This window comes from Python bivittatus, unplaced genomic scaffold (genome assembly GCF_059951505.1).
Source record: "Python bivittatus isolate LINGU-HERP-01145 unplaced genomic scaffold, Pbiv_v1 ctg000580_np1212, whole genome shotgun sequence".
In the NCBI taxonomy this organism is placed as follows: domain Eukaryota; kingdom Metazoa; phylum Chordata; class Lepidosauria; order Squamata; family Pythonidae; genus Python; species Python bivittatus.
In genome coordinates, this window is record NW_028277087.1 from 9,200,025 (window position 1) to 9,212,314 (window position 12,290).

A 12,290-nucleotide genomic window follows, 5' to 3' on the forward strand; every position below is an offset into this window, starting at 1 on the left:
ACAGGGCCAATCAGATGCCCTGTAGGATCGCATGAATAAGACTTGACGGCAGCAACCCTTGTCTTGATATCGGCACCTTGTATTCAGAGGTGGACTGCCTCTGACCATGCAGGTTTTATTTAGCTCAGATTAAGAAATTGAGATATTAATTTGGATCAGTTTGGGAGATGTCCACCTTGTCCGGGAAGAGGGAGGACCCTTGGGTTACTGGACACATCTAGAATTTGGAGAGCAGATTGTAGGCATTCATAAAATGGCTACTATGGTAGATGTCACTACTGTGGTCACAAAACACCCATGTGTCAGAAAGTCAGTTGGTGAGGCTGCTGCACACCACTGCCTCCATCTCTAAAGGATGTTTTCTATTGCCCCCAATTTTTTTTCCCCTCAACCAATGGGGAGACTTCAAACAAAGCACTAGGTAGAAGTCATTTTCCTTCCTTTACGGAACAAGCTGACAGCCACGTTAAAGTACAATTCACTGGTTCTCTAGCTGGTGAAAAAATATGCTGGTATAAAAGTTGCTGTTCCAGCCACCAAGCTTTATTGTGCCTCAGTAACAAGGCCACTGAATGAAATGAAAACAAGAAAAAAGATATCTCGTGTGATTGTGAAACCAAGTGAATGGGGGGAAATGTGATGGATTTGAATGAAGGGGGGCTGAATTTGTGGAGTGGAATTGATAAATGTGTACAGGGAAGTGAAGGTGCAGGTGAAATTAAAAGTGAAAGGGTTGAAAAATACGGATTGGTGACTTCTAAGTGGTTGTGGGTGCAGAACAACAGAGGAATCCATAGCTGGGTGATAGTTATAAGTTATGCTCCTGTAAATGGTGATAATGAAAGAAGCAGGGATGAGTTTTGGGGGGAAAAAGTGCAATAATCTGAAGTAATTGCTCTAGGGGAAAAATATTCAGATTGGTAACATGGATAGATGCATGAGAATAAGATGAAAGAGTACAGAAAAAGTAACCAGGCCATTCAGAAACCCAAGAATTAATTAAACCTTTCAGCTAATATCTCTCTGGAAAAAAATCTGCTTGTTTCATATGCATGGCTTAAGCATTATGCATTTTCATACATATCATCATCATCATCATCTAGATTTATATGCCGCCCAACTCCCAATGACTCTAGCTTACTGATAAACAAGTTAGAAGATAAGAAAAAATACAGCTACAGACAAAATGATGGGAAAACTGACAAAACGCAAACAAGAACAAAAGAAATAAACCCATGTGGTACAAAGTGGGGAGCTTCAATCACCCTTGCCAAAGAGCCAGGTCTTCAAGGCCCTTTGAAACATCAGCATGATAGGTACCATCTAGATCTTGTGGGGAACCTCATTCCAGAGGGAAGGCACTGCTACAGAGGAGGCGCATTTCTGGGATCCCAATACGTGACATTGTTTAATCAAAGGAACCCAGAGCACCCCAACCCTGCAAGATCAAATCGGCCTGACAAATACTATGGGTGACAGGTGCTTCCTCAAGTAACTGGACCTTATGCCATGAAGGGCTTTATAGGCAACAACCAGTATCTTGCCACCCAAAAGCAAACGGGCAACCAGTGCAGCTCATGGAGAAGAGGTGTTACGTGAGCATACCAAGGCTTGCCCATCATTACTCATACCTCTGCATTTTGAACCAGTTGAAGGGTGGTCTTCAAGGGCAGCCCCATGTAGAGGGTGTTGCAGTAAAGCTGTGAAGCAACCAGGGTGTGAGCGACTGTCTGAAGGGCCCCCCAATCTAGGAAAGAGCACAACTGGAGCACCAGATGAAGCTGTGCAAAGGCCTTCCTGGCCATAGCTGCCCTCTGCTCACTGAGCAGGAGCTGCGAGTCCAGGAAGACCCCCAGATTGTGCAATACCCTTGAATGGGGAAATACAACCTTGTCTATGGTCAGAGATGGAATATCCACAGATCTAGGCAGTCCAAACATCCACAGCCACTCAGTCTTGGTAGGATTGAGTTGGAGATGGTTCTTCCCCATCCAAACCCACACTGCCTCCAAGTACTGGCACAGGACCTTGACAGACTCACTTGGCTGGCCCAGGGTTGAAAGATATAACTGAGAACCATAGCATGCTGATGATACCAAATCCCAAACTGGGAGATGACCTCACCCAGCAATTTCATGTAGATGTTGAAAAGGAGGGGAGAAAGAATGGAACTTTGTAACATCCCACAAAGCAGAGGCCTAGGGAATGATCTCTCCCCCCCACCCCACCCCCACCCCACTAAGACCAACTGGAGCCAGCCCTGGAGAAAATAAGAGAACCACCAAGAAGAGAACAGTGCCCCCAATCCCTAACCCCCGCAGCCAGTCCAGAAGGATATCATGGCTGATGGTATCAAACGCCACCGAGAAATCAAGGAGCACAAGAATGGACGCAACACCTCCATCTCGGCTCCACCACAGGTCATCTACAAGCATGACCAAGGCTGTCCCAGCACTAAATCCTGCCCTGAAACCAGATTGGAACGGGTCTAGATTATCTGTTTCCTCCAGGGTATACATGGCAAAGGAATTTGTACTAATCTAAAAGCATGATCATTTGTTTTACTAATGATGAACAACTGATAAAACTAGTGAAGGATGCAAGAGGTTCTGAATGAGTGACAGACCAATATTTGGTAGTGTCAAGGGTGGACCTTGGAAAAGAAAAGGCCGTGGAAGAACAAGAAAGGAAAAGAAATGAGAACAAAAGTTGAATTACAGCAGAAAGAGAAAGTGTAAATCTTGTATTAAAATGCATTAGAAGATACAGTAGATTAAACTCCCACTAGAAGGAATGAAAAGATGAGCTAAGAACAGAGGGTGTGAAAACTATTTAGAATTTTTGGGAAAGTGAAAATAACTACTTAAAGAGTGCTACAAAAGTGTGTGGAGATAAGCTGATGGAAAATTTGAAAAAAAAAATGCTTGGTAGAATGATGAACTGCCTGTGGATGAGGAGGGAAAAGTACATATATAGTACTTTTGTACTGTACTGTATAAGAATGTATAAGAATGATTGCTGCAAACAGGTAGGTTGAGAGACAGATCCTGCGTAATGTATGCAGAGAGAAAATTAATTGCAAAAATGTAGCCAACAATGGTTAAGATTTAAAAAGAAAATTCAGAGCAATGTCAATAGAAATAAAATACTGTTTTGGAAATGGATGAAAAAAGCTAATCAGGAACCCTTCTGCAAAATGAATGGAATTAAAAATAAAAAAATATGATCTGATTTGGGCTGAAATAAATGCTGGAAGGATAAGTATATCAAACTGCCCGGATCACAGTGTTCCAGCTGGCAATTTAAATAAAAAGAAAAAAAGATAAAAGAAAATCCAGTGCTTTGGACATACAAGAAACCTCTGGCCTGTTACAAATTAGCACCCATTGTCCCAAAATCTCCATAAAAAAGAATGGAGAGTTCCAGATTAATATGGCAGATAATAAAAAGACTCTACAGAGAAAAATGTATTTGTAGACTAGAGCCTAAAATGGGAACAAAAGCAATTCTTTAATTTATACAGAGAAATAAGAATACGCCACAATGAGACATTAGCATTACAGCCTCAGAATGCTGAAATCAGACCTAGAGCAAATTTGTGCCTTGTCGTTTTACCTTTCTATAGAAACAGAAGACTCTTGAAACAGTTTTTCCTCTTCTTTAGTTACCCGGATTTCCCCCAGATGCCTGGAGATTCCCAACTTCAATCAGAGTTGCTTAGAGTTGGGCGGCGTATGGATTTAATAGACTATTATTATTACTATTATTATTGAATTGTTGTTATTGTTATTGTGGGGAATGATGGTATAGTAGTCTCATGCCCTTCCCAGCCTTGGTTCACAAACTTCAGTGGGGCTTTCCTGAGTTCCGCTCTTTGTTCTAAAATCACCAACTTTTTTCACCTAACAGCAGAGGAAAAGGCTGGGATATTTCCCTTGGTATATGTGACCGAGAGCCATCTCTACATGTGGCTGTGTGCTCTGACCCTCTGGGCAGCAGGCTGGCAAGCAGGCTACATCCATCAAATGGAGAAAAATTAAAGGAAGTGACATTTTGATAGAATATTTATTAAAGATGGAGAAATGGATGGAGAAGTATCCAGACATCAGTTATCAATAGATGGGTACCGTAGCATGATGCTTGTTCTGAAGAATGAATGTTTATTTTAAAAAAACACAGTTATGCATAAGTGTACACTTCTACCCTTTTTGTTGTAAGGAAGTGTGAACTGGATATGTCAGGAGAAATATAAAAATAAATTGAATGCAGCAAGAATGGGTACTCATGACTGAATGAGAACCATCAGGTCAATGTTAATTCTTAGATTCTGCATAGACACTCTTCTGAATAATAGGACTTTAGTTTGGGTACTTAAGAATGGAGTGGTAAAGCAAGGTGAGAAAGGTAAAGAAAGAGTGGGTGCTAAAGAAATGTAGACCAAATACAAAAGTGAGTTGTTGTATGAAAGAATGCTTTGGTCATACATGGCAAATGAATTAATTTGCAAGGACAGGAATGCACATCGAGGTACATGATGTTCCTGTAAACCGGATTTAGTCATATTTCCTTTTATTTCCTAATTTTATAACTTTAATCTCAGCATTTCTTACTCCTTTTCTGTCCTCTGCATAAAGTTGCTTACTCTCATTAGGAATAACGTGCCACCCCAAAAGTCAGTTTAGACTACCGTTTGGAATGATTGTACTTGCTGACGTACATACATTTCTGATCTATGGTTTCTCCATCCCTTTGCCAAAGAACTAAGTTTTCTAAACAAACAAACAAACTGTATATTACCCCAAACAGAGGGTGCTTTTAAAGAACCCTGATGGAAACCTGGTTCAATACAGCTTGAGACTCACGTTGGTAAAAGAAAGATAATTTCCTACTTTATTTCCATGATTATAGGAATAGCGCTATAGATGACTGTTGAAGTCACCCTAATGTCACACATGCCACCATATGTTTATACCAAAGATATGAATTATATAATTTGCATCATGTGACATCACTACTGCCTTGCCGATGCCTACAATACCGTCTTTTACTATTCACATTTAAACCAATTTTCAGACAGCGAAAAGCAAGCAATACCACGTGACAACCTTTCCTTTGGTTAAAGGTCACACCATTAGTTGTTCTTGAAATGTAAATTACATCCAATTTTCATTATTGTACCAGATCATTGTAAAGAAGGAAGAGGCAACAATCTCAGAAAAAAACCTAAACATCTTAGTGCAAAGGCAAAGGGGAGTCAAAATAGTTTCTTAAATGGATTTGAAATGGATTTTGGAGAGGCTCTTAACTACTCTGACGGGTAGAGTGATGAAAATAACACTTCTCAGATGACACTAACCTCATCACATGATTATTTAATTAAAAATCTGGTCATCACTACATTAGGAGGGATGAAGGATAAAGCCTTGAAAGGGAATCATTTTGAGAAGCTTCTACCCAGCAGCTTTTAGCATAATGCAATCTTAGAGTGTTGCGGCCTCTGCAAAAATGGGACCGACAAGATTCATATCTTAAGCAGCTGCTTTTTCAAGGGCAGACAGAATCACAATCCATTTTTCTGAAATTCCCATTTGAATTTCTCCTTCATCTCAGGCAAAGTGCAGTGCCTGGCTCTCTTAACTGTACCTTTCAGCTCTTTTGCTTCTTTACATCCTTCTCTGTGGGAGCACATGCCTTGCTATAATCTGTTGATGCAATCATCTGCCAGGGTCTAGGTTCTCCCTGGGGTTTGTTTGGTTTGACTTAGCTTCTGGTTCCCCAACATGAAGCCCCTGACACCTCTCTTGGTATCCTCAGATTTCATGCCTCCCTCCCAGTTCACTGGAAAAAAATAAATAGAAAGCTAGCATATTGCAACTTAATGTGCCAGCCTCAAACCTTTTTACTTTTAATAATGGCTTGAAAGTGGGGAAAAAACAACTATGCTGAGATGGCAGGGGCCACACATTCTCTGTCAGAGATTAATTGTAGGAACAAAAATGAAAGGCAAAAATGAAATGAGTAAAAGGAACTGAGGCCACCAAAAAAAACCACAGTGGCTAGACACCATCAAAGCTGACACCAATCAGAGCATAAAGCAACAGAAATAAGCCATATAAGATTGGAAAATGTGGAGAGAGTCCATGGAATTGCCGAAAATTGGACACGATTGAATGGATTGCATCATCAGCAAAGCGATGAATAATAAGAGCTCTTTTACCCAGGTGTGCAATACTTTATTTCCCCTTACAAGACATATCTTGCTTCCCATTTAAATTTAACCAGTGCCAGGGCTTAATTTGAGCTTTACTGCAAAAAGATTAAGTCCTGGCACCACTGTTCAGGAACAGAATGAACACATCTGAATACATAGACAATGCTGTATTATCTTGATGAAGATTGTTGAGGATTCTGTGCCATCAAATCAGTGTGGACTCTTAGCAGCCACCTAGACAGACCGTCTCCAGGACAATCTGTCCCCAGTAATGCAACTCATGGTTTCTGTAATCAAGTCCGCCCCCCATCCCCTTGCTTGTGATTATCCTCTTTTTCTCTTTCTTTCAACATTTCCCCAGCACTATGGGCTTCTCAAAAGAGCTGGATCGTCACATAATGTGTCTTGAACCTGGGCATTGTACCTCGAGCAATTTGTTCAATGATCTATTTGTTTCTTTTCTTGGCTGTCTACGGTATTCTCAGGAGTCTTCTCCAATACCAACGGTCCAAATGCGTTAAAATTCTTTCTATCCTGTTTCTTCAAAGTCCAGCTTTCACTTCTACAAAGTGTCAGAGATCCTGAGCTGGCGCTTGAACATCTTTTCCTAGGTCTTCATTGCTACTCTACCAAGTGCCCATCTGCAGTGTATTTCTTGACTGCTGGTTCCTTTACTGTTGAAATTCTAAAAGGCAGAAGCTATCCACCACTTTGATATCTTCACTCTCAATTCTAAGGCTGACTGCTGTACAGTACCTGTTGTCTTTAATTTTGTCTTCTTTAGATTTAATGTTTGTCCCATTTTTTCACTAGTAATTTGACTTTCACTACTAGATGTTCCAGACTATTTGCATTTTCAGGTATCAGAGTGATCTCATCAGCAACGTGCAGGTGATGTTTCTTCTTCCAGTTTTAAAACAAGGCTCATCTTCTTCCAGTCTAGCTTCCCTCAATATATATTCAGCATACAGCTTGAATAGATAAGGGTGGAGTATACAGCCTTGTCTCACTCTTTTGCTGACCTGGAGCTAGTCTGTTTCACCATGTTGTATCTGGACTGTGGCTTCCTGACCTGGGTATAAGATTCACATGAGGACAGTGAGATGTTCTGGCATTCCCATTTTCCTCAGCACATTTTACAGCTTGATATGGTCGACACAGTCAAAGGCCTTTCTATAAACTTTCTATGAGGCACATAGTGACTTCTTTTTGGTATTCTTTGGCTTCCTTGATTATCTAGCGTGCATCAGCAATAAGCTATATTACCTTTTTGTATATGTGTGTGTGTGTGTGTGTGTGTCTTTGAGACATTCTTGACTCTTGGTGACTGCCTGGACAAGTCCCTGCAGTTTTCTCAGCAAGGTTGTGTGGAAGTGGTTTGCCATTGTCTCCTTCCTAGGGCTGAGAGAGAGTGACTGGCCCAAGGTCACCCAGCTGGCTTTGTGCCTAAGGCTGGACTAGAACTCACAGTCTTCTGGTTTCAAACCTGGTGCCTTCGCCACTACACCAAACTGGCTCCCTGAATTATCTCAGCACATATAAAAGCCTGAGTGATCATCTACTTTCCTTTTCCCCTTCTAACCTTAAAACCCTGGCCAAGATTTCACCATCCTTTTCCTATTGTAAGGCAATTCAAAGGGAACTTTAAGGAGCCTGTGAAAATTAATCACGTTGCACCGTGCATGTGCTCAGAGTTATTCTCTTTAGCCAGGAAGATAAGACTATGAATAGCTACTAGCAATGTATGCTACCCCCAAGGTGGTCTAAATGCCAGTCTCTAGGGGACAGAATTTCAATGATTTGTTGCACCGGTTTCTCAGCCTACAGGATTCTCAGAAGCATCTGGATAAATATGACTGAAAGAGAATGCTAGATTAGCTATTAGCTAGGCCAGGGTTTCTCAAACTTGGCCACTTTAAGATGGGTGGACTTCAACTATGCTGGCTGGGGAATTCTGGGAGTTGAAGTCCACCCATCTTAAAGTGGCCAAGTTTGAGAAACCCTGAGCTAGGCCCTTCAGCCTGACCTTGCCATCAGCTTCTTTACATTATAACATTGTATTATCCTGAGAGCTGAAGCAGGCAGCAGTGAAAACTAACAGAGGCGAATTTCACATTATTTTAAAAACCTTTGGATGAACTAACGGCTATCAACAATTCTTAATTAGCGTGGTCCAGTGGGGAAGGACCTGGACTAGAAATGGGGAGATCTGGATTCTAGTCCTTCTTCAACCACAGAAGCGCATTGGCTGACCTTGGACCAGTCCCTCCTGCTCAACCCAAGAGCCAATCAGGTGCAGTGGGGAAAGTGCTGAACCAGGAACGAGGAGACCATGGGGAAGCCATGGGAGCTCATTGGCTGAATTTAGGCCAGCCCCTCCCTCTCAGTCCAACAGCCAATCAGGTGCAGTAGGGAAAGTGTTGGACTAGGAGCAGGAAGACTCAGATTCTACTCTACCGTCAGCCTTAGAAGGTCTTAAAGTGATTGTGGACCAGTCACTTTCTCCCAGCCAAACCTACCTCTCTGTGCTGTTATTGGAAGCTATGCATGCTGCTTTAAGCTCCTGAACGGAAGGACATATAAATCTAACAAGTTTATAGATACATTTATATACAAATCTAACAAATAAATAATAGAAATCAACAGCTGCCTCCAGGAACAGTCTCCCTCCAGATCCTAAATGTGCCTGAGGAAGAACACATGCCACTGGGTTCTCCTTGTGGTATTTCCAGGGAGAGCCTGACGTTAGAAACCAGACTGATTTGCAGTTCTCATGCAGAGAACCAGTGTAGAGCAGGCCCCTCCATTTGCACTGCCCCATTTGACTTTGAAAGTTTGTGCATGAGAGTTGCTGGGCTACCAAGCAAAATCTCTGTCTCTGGCACGAAAATATTGCTTAGAACAGCCAAGTCCACAAGATCTCGCTGCTTTGCTCCATCGCTTTCAAACTCTGCTGTTCCAATGGCTGGAGCAACGGGCTGGGGTTTGGACCACTTTTGCCATTTTGACCCCCCTGCTTGCCCCGCCCTGCAGATGCCATCATTAACAGGGCTGCTCCTAGCTTTGGGTGGCAGGCAACAGACCGTACGCTAAAAAGTAGAGTGAAGGAAGCCAGGACAGAAAAGAAACATGCTTAAATTGACACATACAGTGGGGCAAAAAAGTATTTAGTCAGCCACCAATTGTGCAAGTTCTCCCACTTAAAAAGATGAGAGAGGCCTGTAATTTTCATCATAGGTATATCTCAACTATGAGAGACAAAATGAGAAAAAAAAATCCAGAAAATCACATTGTCTGATTTTTAAAGAATTTATTTGCAAATCATGGTGAAAAATAAGTATTTGGTCACCTACAAACAAGCAAGATGTCTGGCTCTCACAGACCTGTAACTACTTCTTTAAGAGGCTCCTCTGTCCTCCACTCGTTACCTGTAGTAATGGCACCTGTTTGACCTTGTTATCAGTATGAAATACACCTGTCCACAACCTCAAACAGTCACACTCCAAACTCCACTATGGCCAAGACTAAAGAGCTGTTGAAGGACACTAGAAACAAAATTGTAGACCTGCACCAGGCTGGGAAGACTGAATCTGCAATAGGCAAGCAGCTTGGTGTGAAGAAATCAACTGTGGGAGCAATAATTAGAAAATGGAAGACATATAAGACCACTGATAATCTCTCTCGATCTGGGGCTCCATGCAAGATCTCACCCCGTGGGGTCAAAATGACCACAAGAACGGTGAGCAAAAATCCCAGAACCACACGGGGGGACCTAGTGAATGACCTGCAGAGAGCTGGGACCAAAGTAACAAAGGCTACCATCAGTAACACACTACGCTGCCAGGGACTCAAATCCTGCAGTGCCAGACGTGTCCCCCTGCTTAAGCCAGTACATGTCTGGGCCCATCTGAAGTTTGCTAGAGAGCATCTGGATGATCCAGAAGAGGATTGGGAGAATGTCATATGGTCAGATGAAACCAAAGTAGAACGTTTTGGTCTAAACTCAACTCGTCGTGTTTGGAGGAGAGAGAATGCTGAGTTGCATCCAAAGAACACCATACCTACTGTGAAGCATGGGGGTGGAAACATCATGGTTTGGGGCTGTTTTTCTGCAAAGGGACCAGGACGACTGATCCGTGTAAAGGAAAGAATGAATGGGGCCATGTATCGTGAGATTTTGAGTGAACACCTCCTTCCATCAGCAAGGGCATTGAAGATGAAACGTGGCTGGGTCTTTCAGCATGACAATGATCCCAAACACACTGCCCGGGCAACGAAGGAGTGGCTTCGTAAGAAGCATTTCAAGGTCCTGGAGTGGCCTAGCCAGTCTCCAGATCTCAACCCCATGGAAAACCTTTGGAGGGAGTTGAAAGTCTGTGTTGCCCAGCGACAGCCCCAAAACATCACTGCTCTAGAGGAGATCTGCATGGAGGAATGGGCCAAAATACCAGCAACAGTGTGTGAAAACCTTGTGAAGACTTACAGAAAACGTTTGACCTCTGTCATTGCCAACAAAGGATATATAACAAAGTATTGAGATGAACTTTTGATATTGACCAAATACTTATTTTCCACTATGATTTGGAAATAAATTCTTTAAAAATCAGACAATGTGATTTTCTGGATTTTTTTCCCCATTTTGTCTCTCATAGTTGAGGTATACCTATGATGAAAATTACAGGCCTCTCTCATCTTTTTAAGTGGGAGAACTTGCACAATTGGTGGCTGACTAAATACTTTTTTGCCCCACTGTAGCTAAAACTAAATCAAGAATATAATTAGCCAACTGCGCATTTAATAAATTTCCTGCTGGAAACCCTTTCCTACTGTTTGATATATGGTTAAATAATGGCCTGTAAGATCTATGGAGAAATGACCACCTAAAATAAGATGTATTAAAGGATACACAGATGAAAAGGGTTTTTTTGATTCATGCCATTCTTTAATGTATTTTATTAGTAACAAAAATAAAGGGTTATAGAACGCTCTGGTTAAATATTGGTTACTTTTCTGTACAATGGCTAGTTTTGTTGACTATCTCTTCTTCAACATTTTACATTCTGTATTTTATATTTATATATGGTGTTGTTTTAACATTATGTGGTTCTTTTCTGGGTTCCTGTTTTTTGTTGTTGCTGCTGTATGCCACCCAGAGTCATGTTGTTGAATTGGGTGGCCTTATAAATCCATTAATTAATTAAGAAATCATCAATCTTTATTCCAACTGTAGACCATACAATTATTCCAGAAATAAGAATGTAAGACTCTCCTTTTATGATTTTTTCTTAACAAACAAAAATGCTATCGGTGTGACTTTGGCTGTGCATTTTATGATTTTATAATGATTGTTTTTATGTGCTTTTGTGTTGCCTTTTATTACTTTAAACCAACGTTTCTCAACTTTGGTAACTTTAAGATATGTGGACTTCAACTATAGAAAAACACTGTTCTATAGCTTTCCCAAAGGTACTGCCTTAGAGTTAGAACTAAATCCACTATCAGTGATGATTACTGTAGTGCAGTGTTTCTCAACCTTGGCAACTTTTAAGATGAGTAGACTTCAACTCCCAGAATTCTGGAAGTTGAAGTCCACCCATCTTAAAGTTGCCAAGGTTGAGAAACACTGCTTTAAGTAGTTGTATTGTTTGGTTGTTTTTACATTATTTTAGTGTCTGTAAGCTGCCGAGAGTCATATGTATGAGATGGGCAGCTATATAAATTAGATCGATCGATCTTTTCTGGTTCTGCCACATTCAACAGTTACGATTTAGGAAGCATCTTTTGGAGGTGTCCAAGCTTTCTGGGGGCCCCTGACCTAGCATCCTCTTTATTTCTCTGTGCGTCCCAGATGCATTCTGGGAAAGTCAAAATGGTGATGGTGTACAGCCCAGGACTTTGGTTGAAAGTGACGGATAAGCTAGTGTAGCAGAGAGCGGGAGACCAGTTGTTTTATACTTGGACATGGCTGTCACATCTACCATTTTGTAAATCTGACCACCATAGCCATTTTGCCTGTGCTAACATCCTGAAATTCCAAACCTGTCCATCATCCTTGAAAGTCTACCTAATGGAAATATGC